The sequence below is a fragment of the Fragaria vesca genome, linkage group LG2 (assembly GCF_000184155.1).
Source record: "Fragaria vesca subsp. vesca linkage group LG2, FraVesHawaii_1.0, whole genome shotgun sequence".
Lineage (NCBI taxonomy): Eukaryota > Viridiplantae > Streptophyta > Magnoliopsida > Rosales > Rosaceae > Fragaria > Fragaria vesca.
The window spans coordinates 17,326,416-17,335,841 of NC_020492.1; the positions used below are offsets into that span (position 1 = coordinate 17,326,416).

At 36.9% G+C, this 9,426-nt stretch overlaps 1 pseudogene; it reads right to left on the reverse strand.

Moving 5' to 3' along the window:
- Positions 1-2,313: 2,313 nt before the first annotated feature.
- LOC101300030 lies at positions 2,314-3,270 on the reverse strand (annotated as a pseudogene; the record flags this gene model as incomplete).
- Between the last annotated feature and the right edge of the window lie 6,156 nt (positions 3,271-9,426).

Sequence of the window (9,426 nt, forward strand, 5' to 3'; positions counted from 1 at the left end):
CTTGTTCGGATATACTAGATTCAAACCTATCATGAAATGAGCATATATATATAGAACAAACTAAAGCTAGATCGACAGTCGTCATAATATATATGCACATTTGTATTGACAACAACGGTACAACACAATCATCTATATGTACGTACATTACCATCTTGAATCATACTCTCTCAACATTTTTTTTTTGTAGTGGAAGCTAACAATATATGAATTGTTGACATACATCTCTATCAATTCATCGATTCGCAGCTGAGTATACAAATCAATCAACGTCTTACCCTTTCATTTGTTCCAACTTCCAACCTCTATGTCCGGTGATAGAAAGAAAAGAGATACACACACACACAAATATACTTTTATCAGCTAGCTAACCATACTATCACCATTTACAGTTTGTGGTGAGAACTGTTACTTGGTCTAAACCCTAGACACCAACTGAGGAGTGAGGACACGATCAACCCTAGAACTATCTCTTTCCATGAAGGAAGAGGTCCACAGGCTGATCACAAGGCATGTAAATGTTGTACTCACATCACCATCTATATGTTGAGATGACTATATATACGTGCCTCCAATTTTGGTGGCATCTTACAGATGCAATGACTTTATATCTGCTAAAACAAACAAACAAAGTACGTACGTAGGTCACTCAAGAATATGATTATCCTGAATTGTTTGACAAAAATGAAAATTCCAATAAAAAATTCTTCTATACATTAAAGTGTAATTAGTGATTCAGCATTTATTATGCAATCTCAAAAATTGATATTTATAGTTAACTATATTATTTCAATAATTAGATAGTATATTAACAAATGCAATCTAACCTCTTATATATGTTGGTTTAAGTGCGCACTTTGGTGCTTTGAATCCTCTCTCCATTCCATATAACAAATTAGTGTTAAACTTTACAAGTACGTACATACATACAACATCATTTCAAGAAGCACTTTACATATATTTTCTAAAAGAAACACATCTAGTTCTTTCACTGAAACTCACGTCAACTATTTCTTTGGATTGCTTTATAAATATTGACGCCTACATATATGTTTTATTTTTTTGAATAAAGGGTTGGTGTGGTAGTTCTCAAGCGTTCATTAATGAAATCGTTGAATACAAGGTGGACATGCAGCTTAAACCCCTGATTACAAAGACCTGAAATAACAACGAACATGTATTCAAACAAGCACCAACTAGCAAATAATACTACTTTAATGGCGACTATGTTTGCTTTGTCACAACGGTGACACAATAGAAAGAACTCTAGACATGTACCACGATTACATATCTTAATGTCCAATAATATAATTTTCCTACTATGTTGTCGTAGGACAATAAACCTGACAACACTAGTTTCATCCTGCACCTAGGAGATAGTGACCATTTGACCAAGCAAATTACGCACCGCCTACCTAGAACATAATAGGCACACAAGATGCATAGACCAACAAGAGCAATTTGAGCCCGACCACAAAGTAATATGACATTATTCGCGGCATAAAACCGCCTAACAAAAAATTGAAAATGCAATAAAACATAAATAGATAATAATTAAAATAAAAAATAAAGTTAAAATAATTTGGGCCCAGAACCCAAGCCCAAGTCCAGGCCTGGCCCAATTACCACCTAGCTCAAGCCAATAATGCAGACGGTATAATTCAGACCGCCACCATCTCTTGCACAGCGCCGCCATCGCCCCAAGATCAACGACATGCCTCCCGCACCCAGACCACACCTCCATCTCTCTATCCTCATTGTCACGCCAGAGAGCTACGCACCTCCTCCAACCCACCCCTCGCAAGGACAGCTCCACCCAACCGACAATCTGATCGGATCCGAGTCTGTCGGCTCCATGTCTCGCCGCCATCCACTCTTTCCTCTGAAGCAACCACCGTCCGAGCTTTGTTCGAGTATGAAACATCAGCGTTATTGTCGGTTTCCCACCTAACCATCGTCGCCGACCTTCGACCAGGCGTCCACACAAGTTAAAGGCGAAACCATCCTCCTTCCGCCTGCACATCGACTGGGCTTGCTCCACTATTTGCCATAAACTAGGTCCCTATTGGCCCGTCCGACGACACCGCCGCAAAGACGTGTCGTTGGACCGGGCATGCACTGTTAGGAAGATGACGCCGCCCTCTTAGGGTTTAGAGAGAAGTTTTTTTTTTAAAGTAGAGAGTGCATAAAAGTCAATTCTGGCTGACGCCTACATATATGTAGATGTACATGATATGTTTGTTTTCAATTACTATCCTACCTAAATTCACATATATAGTAAGTCCTCTGCTGTGTTCAATAATAACAACACCCTTAAACTTGCAAGTGCTTGATGGTAGTATGAACATCGATCCTTATCCCTTTTGCTACTACAGATAAGGACATCCTCTACCTTGTTAGAAAGAGTAGGGCATAACTTTTCTAATTAGGCTAGTGCATGAGATGTCTCTAAAGCTGGAATTATTCCCTCAAATGGTGACAACATTTCAAAGGCTTCCAATGCTTCATCTTTAATAACACTGTAGTACTGATCAACACGCTCTAAGTCTTTTAGAAACTATTTTCCAGTCCAACCCAAAGGTAATCCAAACCTGCACTTATGGAATGAGGCTCTATAATTTGGCCATTTTCATCCTGTAATAAATAGCTCATAGATCCATTCAAAACCCCAACATTCCCTTTCATTAAAGTTGTCGCATGCTTGCCATTGTCGAATCCAAACCATACAACCTCAACCCCCTATCAATTATACATCTTTGTCTTCAACAAACTCATGGAATAGTCTCATAGCATTTAATCCTCCACCAACACAAGCAACTAGCATCGATCTCTGCTATCCCACCCCACTTTTCGAGTGTTGTTTTCTTGTAAATTTACTAATCACCTTATTGAACTCGCGAACTATCATAGGGTATGGATGAGGACTAGAAACAGAGCCCAAAATATAATGAGTTATTACAACATTAATCACTTAGTCCCTTATAGCTTCTGAAGTAGCATCATTTAGTGTTGTTGTTCTATAACGAACAACTCTAACCTCAGCACCAAGAAGCCGCATCCGAAAGTCGACGTTGAGGCTTACCCTTTCATATCTTTAGCACCCTTGTAAATAATACACATGAACAAAAAACGAGCACAAACCATGGCAGTGGCAATTCCTTGTTGACATGCTCTAGTCTCAGGAATAATGTGTTTCTTAACCAACCGCTTAACGAGCAAAGCTTGACAAACATCGTTGTTGTTCTTGTGTGCCCCGATATGATCAATGAGAGAGGAAATTACAAAGACGTATCAGCTTGAGGAAAGTTGAAAACTGTACGCTTATTGTTTAAGAAAGAATGAAGTGTTCATTAAAGTTCAAATAGTTTCCCCATTAACAAGCATATAGAATACATCATTCTTGATGATTTGATATGGACTGGAAGTGTATTGAGCTATTGTGTAGAAGAAGGTGAGATTAAAACAAAAAGAACAAAGTTGGACCTTCAATTTTGCGTTTGGGTTTTAAAGGAAATGGTGCCCTAGGCCAAAATCACATATTCATCATCGTGCTAGATTTCATTCATCACGCTTGGTTTTCATCAATATATGAGAATATTCTGTCTCCCTAACTTTCAACACCACAATTGCTTCTGCAAGTCCCAAAAATCACTACCAGGACAAGCACTTTAGCCGATGAAAAAGTTTCGTCGGCCTGTTAGCTTAATTCGTCGGCTATGGTTTCGTCGGGAAAGGGTCGTCGATGATGACTTTAGCCGACGACACTAGAAGACGTCGTCGGCTATTATCTAGGACAATAGCCGACGAATATCTTAAATGTTTAGCCGACGATATTCGTCGGCTAAAGTATGTAATAAAAAATTAAAAAAATAACTATAGCCGACGAAATATAGTCTGTTTCGTCGACTAAACCTTATAAAAAATTTTTTTAAAAATACTATAGCCGACGAATATAGTATTTAAATATCGTCGGCTAAAGTTGCTGGTTTTTGAAAAAAAAACTGCAAAAACTTTCGGCCACCTCCAATCACCACCAAAATTTGACAGAATCTTCCTCTCAACATTTCGAACAACTTTCTAGCAGAAGTCGAAACCCAATTCTAAGCCTAAATAGGTCAATTGAATCAAAATATAAAAATCTCCAATTTTAAACCCTAAAAACTTCAAATCTTCGATTCTCCTCACACACACCGAATCGAGCTACCAAATTCTAGGGGAATGTAGTACTAATCAAACTCAACTTATCCATATATAGAACTCACCAAATGGTGACCTGAGGAAGGAGAAATTCGATCGACACCGAATCCGAACCGGCGGAGTTTTGGAGCTCGATTTATCCCTCACGGCGGCGCCACTCGATACACCACCTGTCCAGCAATGAAGTAGAGACGACGGCGAAACTTTTGGGACTAGTGTGGCAGTCTCTGGGGGCTTGACGGCGGAGCTAGGCCGAAAAGAAAATCCGGAACTTTTTCTGATTTTCTAACTTCTTACCATCCACCTCCGGTAAAACTCCTATATAAATAACTTTACCCGACGAAATTTTTTATTTTTGTCGGCTAAACTCTTTAGAAAATTTTAAAAATTTTGGTTAACCGCCAAAATTTTTTTGACAATAGCCGACGAAATCATATATTTTTGTCGGTTTAAGTCCTTTGGAAATTTTGAAAATTTTGGTTGACCGCCAAATTTTTTCGACTTTAACCGACGACTTTTCATATATTTTCGTCGGCTAAAGTCCTTTGAAAATTTTACCGCCAAAATTTTTTTGACCTTAGACGACTTTTTTAATACCTCGTCGGCTAAAGTCTATAAATTCACGAAAACGCTCATATCTCCCTCTATATTACGTAGTTTGGTCAAACCTTCCCCACGAAAAACTCTCACGTAGATGAGACGCAACCGCCTATATAAAAATTTTGAGACATTTACCTTCCGACGATAGGGCTCCTCATAGGGAATAATAACGGTAAATAGGGTTGACCGCTACTATCGGCACCGAGATGTTACCCGATTTACGTGATTTTTGAACCATAGCCGTATTTCACCATTCTGAACACATTTTATTTCACGAGATTTTTGATAATTTTGCTTCTTACATGGAGTTGGTTCACAAAGTTGTATAACCTACTAAACAAGTAATACAACATTAGTAGACACGTTGTGATTCCGATGACTAAAATTCACAAACCAAAATTCAACCGTTAGATATGATCATTATGACGAAAGATGTCTATGGTAAAAAATTCAACTGGATCCGACAACGTTAAGGGCTCGATCGAAACAGTCAACCCTAATCCATCGTCACTTATCACACGAAAACGCTCATATCTCCCTCTATAGTACATAGTTTGGTCAAACCTTCCACATGAAAAACTCTCACGTAGATGAGACGCAACCGCCTATATAAAATTTTTGAGACATTTACCTTCCGACGATAGGGCTCCTCATAGGGAATAATAACGGTAAATAGGGTTGACCGTTACTATCGGCACCGAGACGTTACCCGGTTTAAGTGATTTTTGAACCATAGCTATATTTCACCATTTTGAACACATCTTGTTTCACAAGATTTTCGATAATTTTGCTTCCTATGTAGAGTTGGTTCACAAAGAAGTTATACAACATTAGTAGACACGTTGTGATTCCGATGACTAAAATTCACAAACCAAAATTCGACCATCAAATATGATCATTATGACGAAAGATGTCTATGATAAAAAATTCAACTGGATCCGACAACGTTAAGGGCTCGATCGAAATGGTCAACTCTAATCGGAAATAAGAAAACTGCATTTTGAAGCCCTAAACAGACTCGGATGGCCAAAAAGACCCATATGTCATGGCATAGCAATGAGTTTGACTCGTACGGCTGTTACGCTTCCGGAAAGGTATCACAATAGTCAATCGGACACCGAATGCCAAATCTACAGCATACTGGGTTTCGACTGTTCTACATCAGAGACGTTACCTGATTTACATGATTTTTGAACCATAGCCGTATTTCACCATTCTGAACACATCTTATTTCACAATATTTTTGTTAATTTTGCTTCTATGTAGAGTTGGTTCACAAAGTTGTGTATTTGTTTAAAACCTACTAAGCAAGTTACACAACATTTTATTGTTTTTCTTTTAGCCGACGAGATTTTTTTTTGTCTACTAAAATACTTTAGCCGATGAGTGAAAACTTTGGCCGACGAAGGAAAACTTTGGCCGACGGAAAAAAAATTTCATCGGCTAAAGTATAGTATAGCCGACGAAATTTTAAATTAGCCGACGAAGGAAAATTTCGTCGGCTAACGTGGACTTTAGCCGACAACAAAATAATTTGTCGGCCTGGTTTTTTTATTTTCGTCGGCTAAAGTCTTTCTTCTGGTAATGGATGTATGGATGTGGCTTGGCCACATATACAATATGTTTTCCTGATAAAAAAAAATCATATAATTGTATAAGATTTCATCCAAATTGCATTCGAAAGATCGTGAGAGCTTGCCTTTCTATATCTTGAGCACTCATGCAAATATTACATTGCAACTCTGTTTCTTCAATATTTCATTGCACATCTCATTCTCGTAATCAAATAAAGAAATATTTGTATTTATCTTAGTCTTCGCTTTTCTCTCATTAAAATAAAAAACTAAATAAAGAAGTAGTCATCATGAGAAACAACCTGTAAAAACTTATCTAATAAAAAAAAACTTTCTCTTGCTTAACGATCTTTAAAAGCGAATATCAACTTGTGCTTATTGTTTGTTTGGGTAGGGGATGTAAGGGTTACGACATAAAATAACTTTTCAATCAATTGATTAGCGTAGAAAACGGAATATATATGGATATATTTAATATGACAAAGAAGAAAGATTTATTAACTTGAAATAGAAAAACAAATAAGAGGATATGAAGCGAGATCCTTTTAGTGCAAAAGAACAACATAATTTAAAGGGGTCCGGTTCAAGGGCCATTGTTTTTTACACATTTTTTGACACTCATTGATGGCCTTTAGATTTTAAAACTTTTAACGGTCTAGATTACTTGCTAATATGATGTCAACAAAAAGAATGTGATGTGGAAAGTGACATGGATTTACCTATTTTCATAACAAATTAGATTTACTTTTCTTTATTAAAATAAACAACCAAATCCAATTCTAACCTGGAAAATCAAAAATCAAATCGACCAGATCCAGTACCAAGAAAAAAAAATTCCTCGACACCCATTTGTTTCTTGATGCTTCGCTCAGTGCAATTCTTGGCTTCTCTACCCACCTTTGTGTCCTTAGTCCTTACTGTCCTCAAGCGTCAATTAACTCAGTTTACTTTACTTTTAGCCTTAAATTTCTACGCATCACCAAAACAAATAAAACACTTAATTTTTATCATTTATATTGGGTATGCTTAGTGCCAAACGCATTCAGATTTTTGTCTGTTTCTTTTTGCAAGACAAGAAAGGTTAACCACCCTGTGTAGATAGACTCTGCTAGTATAGCCAACTAATAGCTTGTGATTCTTTCAAACATTACAATAATAACTTGCACGTCTTATTGCTGATCATAAAACAAGGCTGATCAAATCAATTTTTTTAGCAATTGAAACCTCTACAATTCAACTAGTACGTAGCAGATACCGGTCTACTAGCACATTAAAAATGAATAATTATACATATCATTCTCTGAATGCATCCAATACAAAATCAATCCTCTTACACAACCAATAGCAAACCAAACCAATAGTATCTACTGTGCTTAACAAAAGAAAAAAACAAATCAATTTTATTCCTCATGGTCACTGTCTGAAGCTTCCTCATCTGAATCTTCCTCGTCCAAAACTCTGTTTGGCTCCAACATATTCTTATTCCCTAAAAATACATATTTAGATGAAAATATCAAAAGCTATCATAATTTACACATCAAGTGAAACGATATGATTCGACAAAGAAATGGAGGAGAAAAGTTAACTTACTTTGATCTGTAGAAGCACTCGGTTTTCTTTTTGCATCTGGATTTAAAGTGCAAGTAAGCCTATTATGTCCTGGCTGTTGACACATTGTACACTTTCTCTTCTTGTTTTGAGCCAACTCCATGCCACCTTTAATCCTTTTAGAACTTTTTGTTTTCCTTCTGCTATTCTCATCCTTCTTTCTACCTTTAGTTTTTGAGATATTTGGATCCAAAAGTAATTGCTTGGAAGACTTACTTGTACATTGATCTGCTTCATCTTGGAAAACATCATCTTCAGACTCCATAACATCTTCTTCTGACACCTTATTAACTTCTGAAATTTTTTTTGACAATTCATCCAAACCATCCATGTAAATTGTGTAGGCCTCATTAGAGGGTGCTGCATAACAAGCTAGTTGAGTGGCTCTTCGACACATATGACTAAATCGCAATGCTTCTGAATGCTCCTTACCATCATTCTTTACTAAGGCTTCAGAATCCATAACTCTAAACTTATTTGCTCCTTGCCTCCATCTGGGAAGAATAAAGTGGGATGGTATTGTATCGATATCTTGACGAACAAACACCTTCATAATATGCCGACAAATTATTCCGACAAATTCAAAATTTTGGCATTCACATTTACCCTCATGTGTTTGCAAATTCAACTCCACCAAAAACTCTTTTGAGTTCTCAGTTTTCTTCATCACTGAATATCTATGAAATTGATTGTCCATACCTCTTTCTTCAACTTTGAGTAGTTTGACTCTAGACCATTCACTCTTGAATTTTTCAAATATATTTCTAGTATACACCTGTGCTGCATGTTTCAAAAGAAAGTCATCATCATCCACAATACGATATTTATGCTCTGATGTAAAATCCTCGCTACTTTCCCTTGCAACAATCTTCTGTAAGGCTTATTCATACTTCACGACAAACTCTCTCAAATTTGTCGTTGATGTGACAAAGTCATCAAAAAATGCATTAGTGCCTTCACTACGCCATGTTGTATTCATTTCGGCAAAAAATGTGTTGCGGTTATATACACTACCAGGACAAGCACTTTAGCCGACGAAAAATTTTCGTCGGCCTGTTATCTTAATTCGTCGGCTAAGATCTTAGCCGACGAAGGCTCGTCGGCTATAGTGTCGTCGGGAAAAGGTCGTCGGTGATGACTTTAGCCGACGAAATTTTTTTTTTTCGTCAGCTATAGTCCCACAGTTAGCCGACGAAAAACATGTCGTCGATTTTTTTCCCAGACTTTAGCCGACAAAACAATTAATATATTCGTCGGCTAAAGTGTGTAATAAATAATTAAAAAATAACTATAGCCGACGAAATTTACTATATTTCGTCGGCTAAACCTTATAAAAAATTTAAAAAATAACTATAGCCGACGAAATATTTTATATTTCGTCGGCTAAACCTTATAAAAATTTAAAAAATAACTATAGCCGACGAAATATTTTATATTTCGTCGGCTA